General features: G+C 33.1%; 1 long non-coding RNA gene across 1 annotated transcript; it reads left to right on the top strand.

The window, feature by feature from the left end:
- Positions 1 to 4137: 4137 nt before the first annotated feature.
- LOC127164005 (uncharacterized) lies at positions 4138 to 4555 on the top strand. The gene is made up of 3 exons (XR_007827577.1): positions 4138 to 4244; positions 4332 to 4384; positions 4506 to 4555. It is a non-coding gene; the product is annotated as an uncharacterized LOC127164005 (long non-coding RNA).
- The last annotated feature ends 7722 nt before the right edge of the window (positions 4556 to 12277 follow it).

Here is a 12277-nt window from a genome sequence, read left to right as displayed (position 1 = left end):
TCAAGCTGAATCACAATGATGTTTAACAGCTGATTAATTCACTGAACAAACGCTGATCCACTGCTGAATACACACGTTTAAAATGTCAGTGTGATGAACTGTGATGAGCACCTGAACACCTGTTTAATGATGAACATGAACAGAGTTTCTAAATCTGTGCAGCTTTTGTTTGCACTTCAGCACTCATTGTTGTGTGCTGAAATCCTCTATTCACACTCGTAACAATGAGCCGCTGGACGGGAAGAGATTGACAAGCACAAAGAACGGCAGATCTGAGCGTTTCTGAAGCGTCGGGTTTGTCTGAGGAATCTCCGAGTCTTTTGTTATGGTGTCAGATTCTCCTCGCCGAATGATTATTGTAATTGCTCACGATACAAAAGCGTCAGGATTAGTCATGACATCTGTGATCATCTGAAGACCTCGAGATGAACTGACAGCGCTGCTTATATTTACTGTGACTTATAATGTGTGTTTTATCAGAAACAAAGCTCTGCTTGACCCAAATATTGCAGATTGTGCAGAATGTCATGTTTGTGCATATAATGTTTTTTTGCTTGTTTTTTAGTTTGACAGCGTCCATCCCCTCCGTCACTTTCATTAAGTGCTAAACATCTCCATTTGTGTTTCAAAAAGTCACGCAGGTTTGTAATGACGTGAGAGTGAGTAAATATGACGTTCTGGTCATTTTGTGTGATTTTCTTTGGGGGTTTTTGTGCCTCATTCATTCACAGGTGTTTCTTCTCCAGCCGCAAACAGCAGAAGTTCTCGCTCTCATCATGTGACTCCATCTGGACGAAGGCGGTCAGAAGCTGTAAACCAATGCTGTGTTAAATCTTCAGCACGTTCTAAGGTGCCTTCACATACCTTCCAATCCCCAGCTAACAAAATTTTTGCTGACTGAAACGTTTTCTGAATGTTCAGAATTGTTGTGTAATTTTGTAAACATTATTATGTTACTTTTAAATGTTCTCTGAACATTCTGAAATAAGCAGTTACATTTAAAAAATGTTAAAATGTTTCAGAAATAAAACGTTCCGTGAATGATGTATAATTAACATTTTTGTGCTAACACTTTGAGAACATTAAACATATTATTAACGTTACCGGAAAAAGTTTTGTATTAAGACTGAAAAAGTTTTCTTCTAGAATGTTCGTTCAACTTTTAGAATTATGATTATTTACCTAATAGTTTCAGCTTTTTATAATTATGATGAGGTTTGTCATGAGTTTGACTTTTTGTCTCATAAATTATCTCATCAACTTTGTCATAATTATGATTTTCTACCTCAGAATTATAACATAGTAGACATTTTTGACTTTCTATGGCATACTTTTTATCTGATAATTATGACTTATCTCATGAATATATGACTTCTATCTTGTGATTATGATTATCTACGTAGGTTTGTCATACTTTTGTCTTTTTTTCTCATAATTTCATCTTGATGACTAATTATGTCATAGTTTTCACTTTTTATTTTGTATTTGTGAAATATCTCATTATTATGACTCATCTCATAATTGAAACTTTTATCATTATGATTACCTAATAATTTCAACTTTTTATAATTATGACGAGGTTTGTCATAATTTTGACATGTTTCTTATAAATTATCTCGTAATATCAACTTTGTCATAATTATGACTTTTTACCTCAGAATTTCAACAAAGAAATTTGCAGAGAAAAGAAATGTTCTCAGAAAGTTCTGGCAAAGTTATGAACAAACATTCTAGTAACATTAATACAACGTTCAATACGCATTATTTGATTTTTAATAATGTTCTCAAAATATTAGCACAAAAACGTTATTGTACGTCATTGTCAACTGTCACGTATTTTCAACTGTTTTATCCAGATGTAACATTTTTAAAAATGTAAATGTTCTTTAAACATGTTTTAAAATGTTCAGAGAACATTTAAATGTAACGTTCCCATAATGTTTGCAAAATGATAAAATGTAATGTTCCCTTAACATCTGCATAACCGAGGAAAAGGGTTTTAAAACATTTTAAATCAATAAATAAATAATAGGGTCTAAAACGAAACATAAAACAAATACAAAAGGATCAATAAATAAATAATAGGAACAAGCAGTAACATACAAAAATCTGACTGAAATGTTTCAGAGATAAAGCATTCCATGAATGATAAAGAACAGATAACATTCCCATTAAATGTTCTAAGAATGTTTTGCTATTCCCATTAAGCTATGAAAATGTTATTTCTGAATGTTCTCTGATTGCTCAAAACATCCTGATTTTTATGTTTCAAAAACATTTTTTCTGCATCATGTGAACGTTTCATCTGAGTTGAATGTAAGTTAGCGCTGGAGATCAGTGAGGTGTCTCTGCTGATACGAGCGTCTTCAGAAGTCCTCGCACACACGTGGCGCTCGCGGCGCTCGCGGCGCTCGTGGCCTCTGGACCTCAGGCGTCTGTGGCTCCAGGCGAGCCTCGTCCTCCCTCTCCGTCCGTCTGATGATCCGCGGGATGTCAGCGGGCAGCAGAACCTCTCGCCTGCGCACACAGAGACCCGTCTGATTAACATGCTGACGGATCTCAGGCTGCGTGACTCTCAGAGCTTCAGAAAAGAAAAACCAGCAGCTTCACGCTCCTCAAACTCAAGCTCACGCTGCTGCTCACTGCTCCACTGCGATTTCTGTCATGACCTTTAAAATCTGCAGATGAGATTCTGAAAAGTTCTAGTAACTCAAATAATGAGTCTGAACTGGAGATGAGAGCACATTTTATTCCACAACGTTATACAGTTTTGATGCTGTTTTATGTCGGATGATCGCGTTCGATTACATGTGGAAGCATCTGTTGTTTCGGTTTGTTCTTCGCTTGTGTTTTGGAAATTCTGAACATGTGTAAGATGTGTAATAGCACCGCTACTGTATAGTAATGAAAACATGGATTCTCGGAGCATAAGTATAGCTCAAATATATTTTTACTTTTTCTAAGCATATGTCAGGTATACTTAAATGTGACCCAGGACCACAAAACCAGTCATAAGGGTCAATTTTTCCAAATTGAGATTTATACATAATCTCAAAGCTGAATAAATAAGCTTTCCTTTGATGTGTGGTTTGTTACGATAAGACAATATTTGGTCGAGATACAACTATTTGAAAATCTGAAATCTGAGTGCAAAAAAAACAAAACTTTAAGAAAATCACCTTTAAAGTTTTTTTTTATATATATATTTACAGTACGAATTTTACAAAATATCTTCATGGAACATGATCTTTACTTGATATCCTAATGATTTTGGCATAAAAGAAAGATCAATCATTTTGACCCATACAATGTATTTTTGGCTATTGCTACAAATATACCCCAGCGATTTAAGACTGGTTTTGTTGTCCAGGGTCACAAATGGCATTTTAAGTATATTTCTGAGAAGTACATGAAAAGTAGTTTAGTTTAAAAGAAGTATACTAATAACACACTTGAATAAACTTCTTTTTCATAAGGGATACAATGTTCCTATTAAGTCATGAAATGTTGTTTTTGAATATTCTCTGAAAGTTCAAAACATCCAGTTTTTCAATTTTTTTAAAATGTAACATTAAAAATAATTTTATCATCTTGCAAACATAATGGGAACGTTACTTTTTAATGCATTAAAAATGTTAGACAAACATCCAAATATCCAGAATGTTTCAGAAAACAAACATTTCATTAACAATGTATAAATAATGTTTTTGCACCAACGTTTAGAGAAAGTTATTAAAGATCAGGTAACTTTATATTAACATGACTGGGAGAACCTTACCAGAACGTTCCCTGTTATGGTTTATATCTCTGCTTATTTATTATATTTGTGATAAAAGGCTTCATGATTTCTTGATCAGGTCAGGCCGTAAGAGACGTCGGGTCACAGAAAAACATTTGAAAACCACAGCCGTGGTGTAAATGATGAATGAACGTCCCAGAACGATCCGTGAGCATCGACCGGCAGACATCAGAGCCGCACGCTGTAAACAGCGGGACGTCTTGTTTTCATGAATGATGACATTAATGTGACCCCACAAACACGCCATTTAATGCCTCTCGCTCGTCTGCTACTGCATCTTTACCTGCTAAAAATAACTGACCTCCACCAGCGGACCCCACTGATTTCACGACACACTGCGGTAAAACATCAAAACATCTACCACGCTGCACTAAATTAGGTTCTTATTCAGTATTTCTGGCTTGATTTCCAGTACAAACACCTGAACATGCTTCACTGACTGATTGTGAGTTTTAAAACAAAGGTGATGTAATATTGTTGGACTTTTGTCCGTATTCATCTGTGTCTCATTGGGACTGTCTACTTTCTTTAGCCTCTGCAACGCACTCAGCGTAAAGGAGAGACGTGAGGGAAACGAGGAGAGAGGTGAACACAGATGAACGCTTCACTTCAGTCTGCTTCATCTCTACAAACCCAGAACCGATCAAACAGAACTAATCTTTGATTCAAGAAGTCTTATATGAGAAACCTCTCTTTGTTTTTATAGGGTTGAATGACTCAAACTGGGAGATAAAACTTGGACGTCATCTTTCTCAGGCTGACACGGGACAGAATGATGACAGTAAGAGGATGAATGTCACAGAGCATTTCATATTTCACCCCAAAATACAATGAAGTCTTTTTTTGTGTAACGCAGTGAGCCCTGATGGGACGCTCCTCTGAGGCCGAGGCTGATGAACGGAGCGGCTCTAATGAGACGTAGGATAAACACCGCAGGGATTGTTTTAGTACGGATGAGTTCATCGTTTCTTCATGTTTCTCAAAGGTAATTCTGCTCTCGCTCTGTGTTTATCTGCTCCTTCAGGACAAATAGAGTCGCTGATACTGAACTGGAGCGACCAGATTTAGACCAGCGTCCATCAGCCTCAATAATGACGTAACAACAGCACTTATGCCACTCAATATCACGCTGATTTCAGTGAAAGGAGAGGAGACAGTGTTTCTGCTGCATCTCAGCTGTGACCTTTTATATCTGAATTATGACTAAGTATCTTAGAATTTCACTTTTATCTCATAATTATGACTTGTTTCATAATTTGGACTTTTTGTCTCATATTTATGTCTTCCCATGACTTTAGCATTTTACCTCATAATTATGACTTTCTGTGACATTATTTCAACTTTTTATCGAATGATTATGATTATGTACCTCATAATTTCAACATTTGATAATTATGACTAGGTTTGTCATAATTTTGTCTTTTTTCTCATAATTTCATCTTTTAATTATGACTGATTATGTCATAATTTGTACTTTTTATCTCATAATTGCAAAATATCTTTTTGACTTGAATTTTCTGACTTTCTATGGCACAATTTCAACTTTATATCATAATTATGACTTATCTCATAATTTTAACTTTTATGATTAGAATTACTTAATAATTTCTTCTTTTTCTAATTATGATAAGGTTTGTCATAATTTTTGTCATAATTATGAAATTTCTTAATTTTGCCTTTTGAATTTTTTTTCTTCTCATAATTATGACTGTCATCATTTTGGCATTTCTGATAATTTCACATTTTTATATCTTAATTATGTCTAATGTCATAAATTTTTTTTTTTATCTTATAATTGTGAGTGTCATCATTTTGACTTTTTATCAAATATTTATTACTTTTTATCTGATAATTTCAACTTTTTATATCTTAATTTTGATTAATTGTCACAAATTTTACTATTTATCTCATAATTATGAAATATCTCTGAATTTTTATTTTTTATGATTATGATTATCTACCTCATAATTTCAACTTTTTATAATTATGACTTGCTTTGCCATTATTTTGACTTTTTACCTCAATTTCAGCATTTTCTATCATAATTCTGACAAATTATGTCATAATTTTTTTTATCTCAATTTCTCATTTGACTTGTTATATTTTAGACTTTTTATCTCGTAATTCTGACTTAGTTTGTCCTAATTTCATTTTTATGTCATTCTTATGTTGTGGAAATAGGTTTTTGTAGTTAAAGAAACTTTTAGAGCAGAAAACATTTTTTAACCAAATTAATTCATCTCCAGATTTTGGAGCCCATGAGGTATTAAGAGGTTTTTAATATTTCAGAGAAAATAATGAGGACTGTTGACCCCGTATTCAGATTTAATCATTACATGCAGAATTGATGATGTGGCTCTGTCCTGTGAACCGAGGGAGGACTGAACCCTGAAATTTCATCTCTGCTGAAATGAGCTCAAAACACACCGAAGGACGGACCCAAGCCGCCCGGCAACCGCATAGCAACCACCCTCATTGTGGCGGTGAGTTTTGCTCAGGCACATTTTGTTCGGAATCTAATAAATAAAGAGCGTAGGATCTGTGATGGTAACACGGCTCCAGAGGTGTAACGATCGCTCCGCTGCGCACGGCAGATTGAGAGATGCGGATCCGTGCAGTTCACATAGCAACCAAAACCTCCAACCTCTGGAGTCCGGTCCGCTGGGGATTCTGGGAAGCTCGCCTGTCGGATCTGGCAGCCGCTCAGGCGTGTGGCGGACCGGCTCCAGTCTTTCCATTCACACAAGTGTTTTTGTCCTCCTTTAGAACTGAAAGTGATCTTGAAGATGCAGAAGGAAGGACCGTCGCGTTCGGTGCCGTTTATAACGGATCAGAAAAGATGTGAGCTCAGGATGCGGCGCTGCAGCAGGAAGAACGTGAAGCGCACTAACGAGCTTGTAATATTGATCAGCGCGCGGCCTGAGATCAGGTGACCTCACTTTCACAGGCCACATTAATTGTTAATATTAGCAGATTGATGCTCAGGTCAGGAAGAACACGCTCAAACACACGCAGGAGGATGATCAAATCTGAGTTCTGTATTTATCAGTATTATTTTTCACAATGTACAAAGAGGTGAACTTTCACACAGCTAAATCTGTGTTTTTGTCTTGTTTTCCAGTACAAACATCCAAACATTCTTCAATCAAGATACATTTACTGGAGGAACAAAATGACAAGGTATTACATGTTGTTTTATAAAAATAAATAAATAAGAGAGTTTATACTTAAAACAAGAACAAAATATCTGCCAATGGGCTCAAAAAATAAACTTAATGCAAAAAGATTTTTTTCATGGTTTATTTTTCTGACCCCATTGCCGGATATTTCATATCTTTTTTCTCATAACTCTGACTTGATTTTGATATCATAATAATGACTACTTATGTCATAACTTTGGTTTGGTATATCATCAGTTTTAGTGTTGGGGGTAACGCATTACGAGTAACTAGTAAAGTAACACATTACTTTTGAATTTCTAAGAAATAGCTGTTACTTTTTCAAATAAGTAACGCCGGTTAGTTTTTTCCCCATTTATTGATTGACAAGTCTCCAGTCGGGAAATTGGGAGTAAACATGATGTTACTGTATTCTAGACTAAATGTGAACATGCATTCATTCATCTCACTTACAAAAAACAGATTGAGTATTCAGTGAAAAACAGTGAAATGCAAAAATTTAGAATATGACGCAACCCTGCAATAATTAAATATGTTAAATAAAATAACAAATATACTAACAAATATCCTTTATGTATTTAATCCCATTTTATTAACCAGATGCAATTATGATGCAAGTCAACCATACTAATGAGCAAAAATGGCTTTAGATAAGCTAACATTTGTGCTTCTCTTTTTTTTTTTATAGCTGAAGAGTGATATTCTCCTGCATAAATGTACTTTTCTTTCAGCCCGAGATGAATTCATTTCACTTTTGGTGTAAAAGGGCTTTTACATTAGAACTGTTTTATATTAAAAACAAAGAAGCAAGCCCTGCCCAGATTTAAAAAACGCAAACGTAACATAACACATTACTTTCCATAAAAAGTAACTAAGTAACACAATTAGTTACTTTTTCAAGGAGTAACGCAAAATTGTAATGCATTACTTTTAAAAGTAACTTTCCCTAACACTGATCAGTTTTAATTTTCTCATAAAATGTCACAATTTCAACATTTTATATCATAGTTGTCACTAAGTATGCCATTTTGACTTTTTATCTCATAACTCTGACTTGTCTCATAGTTTAGACAATGTCAGTATTATTGCTTTCTGACATAATTTTATATTTTTATATCATATTTTTTATCATAATTATGACTATATCATAACTTTGAGTTTTTATGTAAGTTTTAATTTTCTCATAATTTTGACTATTGTAATTGTGATTTTATGTCACAATTTCAACATTTTACATTATAGTTATCACTGTCATCATTTAGACTTTTTGTCTCATAATTATGACTTATGAATTATGTCTCATATTTTGACTGACATTATAATGACTTTGTCATAATTTCAGCTATTTATCTAATAATTATAAATAAGTAAACCGTAATTGTTACTTTTTATCTCATAATTGTGACAATTTTGTAGTTATGACTTTGATCTCATGATTTCAGTTATTTCTATCATTAATATCACTGTCATAATTTTGACGTTTTAGCTCATAATTTTGATTTATATCATAATTGTCACAATTTCAGCTATTTATATCTTAATTATGACTAAGTAATTCTGATTTTTCGTGTCACGTTTTTCTTTTTATCTCGTAATTATGACTTAGATCATAATTTTGACCTTGTCATCATAATTATGATTTTCTGTCATAATTTCAGCTATTTATATCATTATTTTAATCATATGACTCTTTCATATTTTAGTTTTTTTTTAATCTCATAATTTTGACTTGACTTGATCTATATCATAAGTAAATCATAATTGTGACTTTATATCTCACAATCAAGATTTAACTCATAATTTTGACTGCCATAATTATGAGTTTGATGTCACAATTGCAACTTTTTAGGTTGTAATTAGGATTTTTTGTCATATTTTCGGCTTTTTATATCGTGATTTAATCATATGATTTTGTCATATTTTAAGGTTTTTTATCTCATAATTTTGACTGTCATAAGTATGACTTTCTATGTCACAATTTCAGCATTTTATATCATAATTATTATGTATTATATCTGACATTTTATCTCAATTTTGTCCGGGTCAGAACTATGTCTTTCATCGCAAGACTTTAATTCTTATTTCATAATTATCATGATGTCATATTTTAAGATTTTAATTTCATAATTGTGACTTATATCATAATTTCGGCTTTTTATATCTGAATTATGACTAAGTATATCATAATTGTGACTATATTTCACAATCATGACATATCTCATAATTTTGACTTTCATAATTCTGATTTTTCATGTCACATTTTCAACTTTTTATCTCATAATTATGACTTAGATCATAATTATGATTTTCTGTCAAAATTTCAGCTTTTTATTTCATAAATTATTCATATGACTTAAGTCTCATAATTATGTCTTATCTCATAATTTTGACTTTCTGTCATAATTCCAGCTATTTATATCATAATTATGACTAAGTATATCATAATTGTGACTTTATATTTCACAATTATGACTTAACGTTTTATATCATAATTATTATGTATGTCATTATTTTGACTTTTTATCTCAGTTTTGTCCATGTCATAATTATGACTTTGATTGCATGGCTTTATTTTTGAACTTTTATGTCATCATTATCATAATGTCATATTTCAAGCTTTTCATTTCATAATTATAACTTATCTCATAATTTGACTTGATCATATTTTTTACAGCTATATATATTGTAACTGTGACCAAGAGTATCATAATTTGGACTTTATGTTGCACAATCATGACTTTTCTTATAATTATGACTTTCTGTGTCACAATTTCAACATATTAAATAATAATTATCACAATATATGTCATTATTTTGACTTTTTATCTCATAATTCTGAGTGAATTGACTTATTCATTCTAATTATGTGTGTAACGGTGCGTTTCTTTGCGCGTGTGTGTGTGTGTGTGTTTGAGACATTGGGTCGGGTCGGCTCTGGTCTGATGCCAGTCAGTCGTCTCTGGCAGCAGAAGGTCTCCGTCTGTCTCCTGAAACGAGAGCCGATCCCGATAAATGTCCCCGTGTCACTGGCAGCAGCAGCAGCAGCGGTGCGACGGCTCTTTAATTCGGCCCCTGGAGGAACATCTGCAGTCAAACGACGTTTATAGGGGCCTGGGGACCGAATGAGACACGGACACCAGCAGAGGTGACAAACACAAGTGTTCATTCACGCTCCACATCACCTGAACGCTCAAACCATTCACCAGTTAAATGTAGACATCAGCGGAGTGTGTTTTACATGTCCATCAGCTGAATGTTCGCTGCGATATCTCACACCATTCTCGAGAGGCTGGAAAGACACGCGCGCGCTTAATTAAAGCTGAAATATTATCACCCGCCCATGACATTTCATCTGTACCTATCACATCTTTCTCTGTGTATTGACATTTGCCGGCACTTCTGGTGTCTGACATTTAGGATAATCTCAATTAATCTGAGCGGCCCATTAAGATCATCAGATTAAAGTCAAACTCTCGGCTTCAGGGACACAAACACTCGCCGATCTGCCTGTAAATCATATACGTGGAAATGCAAATTTCAAGTTTTGTGTCAATACGCCAAAGTGTTGCCAAAATACAGCTCTATTTACATTCGTCATCTCGTTCATTTTGATGGATCATAAAGCTTTAAATCAGTTCCGATTGACTCCAGATCATCTGCAGAGATTTAACTCATTCATTGCATTCGCTGAATCCAGATCAAGTTATTATAGTAAAAAAAACTGTTATGAAAAAATGTGGAATAAATGAAACTTCAAATAAAATAAAATATAAAAACATTTCTCATTTTTATTTAATTTAACTTGTACAAAAATTAAAATAAAAACTAAAACAAATAAAAAATAAAAGAATATAACAAAAAGTAATACAAATGTAAAAAGTAATAAATATTTAAATGCACAGAAAGTAATAAAAAAGACAAAAACACAACAAAATTACTAAAACTTTAAATTAAATAAAAATGAAAACAGAAAATATATTAAAAAAACGAATTTAAAATATGAATAAAAACTATAACAGAATCTCAGTAATACTAAAATAACACTGTAATAAAGATACAATTTTTTTAATTAAATTTTTTTACAAAAATTAAAAAATGTAAAACTTTTAAATTATTAAAACTTAAAAATGTAAAAAAAAAAAATAATAATAATAAAGTAAGTTTTTTAATAATATTTTAATTTAGTTCTTATTTTATGATTTCCCATTTTTTCAGCTTTATTTTTCAGTTTATTTTACATGAAGTTAAACTAAATGAAAAAGAGAAATGTTGCATGGGCAACAAGCTTAAATAAAATAGATTTTTAGGTTGATTTTATTTTAATTTATTTCAAGTTTTTAATTGAGTAACTAAGATGTGTTTTGTGTGGTGTTAGTTTAATGTAACTGTGATAGGCCTGATCTGAGTGTAAAATCTCCTCGGGCTTGAAGTGAATCCATCAGGTGAGTTTAATGTTTGCGATGGACTTGGGTTTCTCTTTATGACAGTAAAACGTTTTCAGTCTCGAGCTCCAGCCCGGAGGAAAATAAAACCTAAAAGAGTCCAAATGAGTCTCGGCATGAATTTTTAATTGCATTTATCTGAGCCGTCCTGCGCAGCGGATGAAGAATATGAGCCTGTATAATAACACGCGCTCCATCCGTCCTCCGCTCTCATTCTGTTTGTTTGCTTCATTTGGACCCAGTTTTAGGTCGAATCCGTCACGACGCTCTTGTGCTGTTCTGCGTCACCGTTTAACAGATCCCACACGAGGAACATTTACGTATAAATGAAACACTGTTCACCAGCAGAAGTTCGGACGCCAGCTAAGAATCTGCTCACGCCGCGAGTTCGGCTTTATGCTGCCACACGTTCCTCCATAATTCACACCATGACGAGTTTCGCTCTTCAAAGACGTTATTGATCACTTTTATTGATTTATTTTCAACTATAGATGGGAAGTTTGCAAACATCATCTAGAAAACAGGATTTTAATTCTATTATTTTTATAAATGTCACTTTCATTGTACACAAAATGACAGAATCAACCCAGCATGACTGTTCACAGGGTTTCTCAGGGTTTTTGTCTTGTACAAATATATAAATCTAAATGAAGTTTATGCTCAAAACAAAAACAAATATCTGCCAATGACATCAGAGAAAAAACAAGATTATTTTTCTGACTTTTCTTGTAAAGCTTCATTTCAATGCATCTTTATCAGCATTTTTGTCTTGGTTTAGGGTAAAAAAATTTTTTTACTAGATTTTTATTAAATTATATTTTTTCCCATTGTATATTTATTTATTTATTTATTTATTT

The sequence above is a fragment of the Labeo rohita genome, chromosome 4 (assembly GCF_022985175.1).
Source record: "Labeo rohita strain BAU-BD-2019 chromosome 4, IGBB_LRoh.1.0, whole genome shotgun sequence".
NCBI classification, from domain to species: Eukaryota; Metazoa; Chordata; class Actinopteri; order Cypriniformes; family Cyprinidae; genus Labeo; species Labeo rohita.
Note: the sequence above shows the minus strand (reverse complement) of the source record. Positions and strands in the feature narration are given on the sequence as shown.